A 6,000-nucleotide genomic window follows, 5' to 3' on the forward strand; every position below is an offset into this window, starting at 1 on the left:
TCTATCCCTATCTACACCCTATCTATCCCTATCTATCCCCTATCTATTCCCATCTGTCCCTATCTATCCCCTATCTATCCACCATCTATCCCTATTTATCACTATCTATGCCTATCTATCCCTAGCTATCCCGTATCTATCCCTATCTATCCCCTCTCTATCCCTATCTATCCCCCCTATCTACCTCCTATCTATCCATATCTATTCCCATCTATCCCCTATCTATTCCTATCTATCATTTCTAACCCCTATCTATCCCTAGCTGTCCCCTATCTATCCCCAGCTATCCCTATCTATCCCTATCTATCCCTATCTATCCCTAACTATCACCTATCTACCCACCTTCTATCCCTACCTATCCCTATCCAAACCGACCTATTTCCATCTATCCCTATCTACCCCATCGATCGCTATCTATCCCCTATCTATCCCCCATCTATCCCTATCTATCCCTATCTATGCCTATCTATCCCTATCTATCACTATCTATCCATATCAATCCCCTATCTATCCCTATCTATCTCCTATCTATCCCTATCTATCCCTCTTCTCTCCCTATCTATCCATATCTATCCCACATCTATCCCTATCAATCCCCTATCTATCCCCTATTTATCCCCCATTTATCCCTATCTATCCCTATCTATCCCCTATCTATCCCTATCTATCCCTATCTATCCCCTATCTATCCCCCATCTATCCCTATCTATCCCTATTTATCGCTATACAACCCCTATCAATCCCCTATCTATCCTCTATCTGTCCCCCATTTGTCCCCCATCTATCCCTATCTATCCCTATCTATCCCGATCAATCTCCTATCAATCCCCTATCCATCCTCTATCTGTCCCCCATTTGTCCCCCATCTATCCCTATCTATCCACTATCAATCCTATCTATTCCTATCTATCCCCTATCTTTCCCTATCTATCCCTATCTATCTCCTATCTATCCCTATCTATCTCTCTTCTCTCCCTATCTATCCATATCTATCCCACATCTATCCCTATCAATCCCCTATCTATCCCCTATTTATCCCCCATTTATCCCTATCTATCCCTATCTAACCCCTATCTATTCCCTATCTATCCCCCATCTATCCCTATCTATCCCTATTTATCGCTATACAACCCTTATCAATCCCCTATCTATCCTCTATCTGTCCCCCATTTGTCCCCCATCTATCCCTATCTATCCCTATCAATCTCCTATCAATCCCCTATCTATCCTCTATCTGTCCCCCATCTCCCCCCATCTATCCCTATCTATCCCTAACTATCCCTAACTATCTATCCCTAACTATCCCCCATCTATCCCTATCTATACCTATATATCCCTATCTATCCCTATCTATCCCCTATCTATCCCTATCAATCCCTATCTATACACCATCTATCCCTTTCTATCCCTATCTATCCCTATCTATCCCCTATCTATCCCTCTCTATCCCTATCTATCCCCCATCTATCCCCTATCTATCCCTATCTATTCCGGATCTATCCCTATCTATACCCTATCTAACGCTAGCTATCCCGTATCTATCCCTATCTATCCCCTCTCTATCCCTATCTATCCCCTATCTATCTCCTATCTATCCATATCTATTCCCATCTATCCCCTATCTATCCCTATCCATCACTATCTATCCCTATCCAACCCTATCAATCCCCATCTATCCCTATCTATATCTATCTATTACTATCTATCCCTATCTATCACCTATCTATCCCCCATTTATTCCTAGCTATCTCTATCTATCCACTATCTATCCCTATCTAGCCCCCATCTATCCCTATCTTTACCTATATATCCATATCTATCCCTATCTATCCCCTATCTATCCCTATCTCTCCCTATCTATAACCTATCTATCACTATCTATCCCCTATCTATTCCTATCTATCCCTATCTATCCCCTATCTATCCCTAGCTATTCCTTTCTATCCCCTATCTATCCCTATCTATCCCCTATCTATCCCTCTCTATCCCTATCTATCCCCCATCTATCCCCTATCTATCCCTATCTATTCCGGATCTATCCCTATCTATACCCTATCTATCGCTAGCTATCCAGTATCTATCCCTATCTATCCCCTCTCTATCCCTATCTATCCCTATCTATCCCTATCTAACCCCCATCTATCCCTATCTTTACCTATATATCCATATCTATCCCTATCTATCCCCTATCTATCCCTATCTCTCCCTATCTATAACCTATCTATCACTATCTATCCCCTATCTATTCCTATCTATCCCTATCTATCCCCTATCTATCCCTAGCTATTCCTTTCTATCCCCTATCTATCCCCTATCTATCCCTAGCTATTCCTTTCTATCCCCTATCTATCCCTATCTATCCCCTATCTATCCCTCTCTATCCCTATCTATCCCCCATCTATCCCCTATCTATCCCTATCTATTCCGGATCTATCCCTATCTATACCCTATCTATCCCCCATCTATCCCCTATCTATCCCTATCTATTCCGGATCTATCCCTATCTATACCCTATCTATCGCTAGCTATCCAGTATCTATCCCTATCTATCCCCTCTCTATCCCTATCTATCCCTATCTATCCCTATCTAACCCCTATCTATCCCCTATCTATCCCCCATCTATCCTTATCTATCCCTATTTATCGCTATACAACCCCTATCAATCCCCTATCTATCCTCTATCTGTCCCCCATCTCCCCCCCATCTATCCCTATCTATCCCCATCTATTCCCTATCTAACCCCGATCTATCATTATCTATCGCTATCTATGACCTATCTATCCCTATCTACCCCTATCTATTCCCTATCTATCCCCATCTAACTCTATCTATCCCTATCTATGCCCTATCTATCACTATCTATCCCTATCTATGACCTATCTCTCCCTATCTAGCCCTATCTATTCCCTATCTATCCCCATCTAACTCTATCTATCCCTATCTATCCCCTATATATCACTATCTATCCCCTATCTATCCCCTATCTATCCCTATCTATCCCTATCTATCCCTTATCTATACCTATGTATCCCTATCTATCCCTATCTATCCCCTATCTATACCTATGTATACCTATCTATCCCTATCTATCCCCTATCTATCCACTATCTATCCCTATCTATCTCCCATCTATCCCTATCGATTCACCATCTATCCCTATCTATCCTATATCTATACCTATCTGTACCTATCTATCTTTATCTATCCACCATCTATTCCTATCTATCCCTATCTATCCCTATCTATCCCTATCTTTCCATATCTATCCCCATCTATCCCTATCTATCCCCCATCTATCCCTATCTATCCCTATCTATCCCCTATCTATCCACTATCTATCCCTATCTATCTCCCATCTATCCCTATCGATTCACCATCTATCCCTATCTATCCCCTATCTATACCTATCTGTACCTATCTATCTTTATCTATCCACCATCTATCCCTATCTATCCCTATCTAGCCCTATCTATCCCCTATCTATCCCTCTTTATCCCTATCTATCCCCCATCTATCCCCTATCTATCCCTATCTATTCCGGATCTATTCCTATCTATACCCTATCTATGCCTAGCTATCCCCTCTCTATCCCTATCTATCCCCTATCTATCTCCTATCTATCCATATCTATTCCCATCTATCCCCTATCTATCCCTATCTATCACTATCTATCCCTATCTAACCCTATCAATCCCCATCTATCCCTATCTATATCTATCTATTACTATCTATCCCTATCTATCACCTATCTATCCCCCATTTATTCCTAGCTATCCCTATCTATCCCCTATCTATCCCTATCTATCCCCCATCTATCCCTATCTTTACCTATATATCCGTATCTATCCCTATCTATCCCCTATCTATTCCTATCTATCCCTATCTATCCCCTATCTATCCCTATCTATTCCTTTCTATCCCCTATCAATCCCTACCTATCCCTATCCAACCCGACCTATCTCCCATCTATCCCTATCTATCCCCATCGATCGCTATCTATCCCCTATCTATCCCCCATCTATCCCTATCTATCCCTATCTATGCCTATCTATCCCTATCTATCACGATCTATACACCATCTATCCCTATCTATCCCTATCTATCCCTATCTATCCCCTATCTATCCCTCTCTATCCCTATCTATCCCCCATCTATCCCCTATCTATCCCTATCTATTCCGGATCTATCCCTATCTATATCCTATCTATCGCTAGCTATCCCGTATCTATCCCTATCTATCCCCTCTCTATCCCTATCTATCCCCTATCTATCTCCTATCTATCCATATCTATTCCCATCTATCCCCTATCTATCCCTATCTATCACTATCTATCCCTATCTAACCCTATCAATCCCCATCTATCCCTATCTATATCTATCTATTACTATCTATCCCTATCTATCACCTTTCTATCCCCCATTTATTCCTAGCTATCCCTATCTATCCCCTATCTATCCTTATCTATCCCCCATCTATCCCTATCTTTACCTATATATCCGTATCTATCCCGATCTATACCCTATCTATCCCTATCTATCCCCTATCTATTCCTATCTATCCCTATCTATCCCCTACCTATCTCCTATCTATCCATATCTATTCCCATCTATCCCCCATCTATCCCTATCTTTACCTATATATCCGTATCTATCCCTATCTACACCCTATCTATCCCTATCTATCCCCTATCTATTCCCATCTGTCCCTATCTATCCCCTATCTATCCCCCATCTATCCCTATCTATCACTATCTATGCCTATCTATCCCTAGCTATCCCGTATCTATCCCTATCTATCCCCTCTCTATCCCTATCTATCCCCTATCTACCTCCTATCTATCCATATCTATTCCCATCTATCCCCTATCTATTCCTATCTATAATTTCTAACCCCTATCTATCCCTAGCTGTCCCCTATCTATCCCCAGCTATCCCTATCTATCCCTATCTATCCCTATCTATCCCTAACTATCACCTATCTACCCACCTTCTATCCCTACCTATCCCTATCCAAACTGACCTATTTCCCATCTATCCCTATCTATCCCCATCGATCGCTATCTATCCCCTATCTATCCCCCATCTATCCCTATCTATCCCTATCTATGCCTATCTATCCCTATCTATCACTATCTATCCATATCAATCCCCTATCTATCCCTATCTATCTCCTATCTATCCCTATCTATCCCTCTTCTCTCCCTATCTATCCATATCTATCCCACATCTATCCCTATCAATCCCCTATCTATCCCCTATTTATCCCCCATTTATCCCTATCTATCCCTATCTATCCCCTATCTATCCCTATCTATCCCTATCTATCCCCTATCTATCCCCCATCTATCCCTATCTATCCCTATTTATCGCTATACAACCCCTATCAATCCCCTATCTATCCTCTATCTGTCCCCCATTTGTCCCCCATCTATCCCTATCTATCCCTATCTATCCCGATCAATCTCCTATCAATCCCCTATCCATCCTCTATCTGTCCCCCATTTGTCCCCCATCTATCCCTATCTATCCACTATCAATCCCTATCTATTCCTATCTATCCCCTATCTTTCCCTATCTATCCCTATCTATCTCCTATCTATCCCTATCTATCTCTCTTCTCTCCCTATCTATCCATATCTATCCCACATCTATCCCTATCAATCCCCTATCTATCCCCTATTTATCCCCCATTTATCCCTATCTATCCCTATCTAACCCCTATCTATTCCCTATCTATCCCCCATCTATCCCTATCTATCCCTATTTATCGCTATACAACCCTTATCAATCCCCTATCTATCCTCTATCTGTCCCCCATTTGTCCCCCATCTATCCCTATCTATCCCTATCAATCTCCTATCAATCCCCTATCTATCCTCTATCTGTCCCCCATCTCCCCCCATCTATCCCTATCTATCCCTAACTATCCCTAACTATCTATCCCTAACTATCCCCCATCTATCCCTATCTATACCTATATATCCCTATCTATCCCTATC

The sequence above is a fragment of the Pristiophorus japonicus genome, chromosome 3, assembly GCF_044704955.1.
Source record: "Pristiophorus japonicus isolate sPriJap1 chromosome 3, sPriJap1.hap1, whole genome shotgun sequence".
Lineage (NCBI taxonomy): Eukaryota > Metazoa > Chordata > Chondrichthyes > Pristiophoridae > Pristiophorus > Pristiophorus japonicus.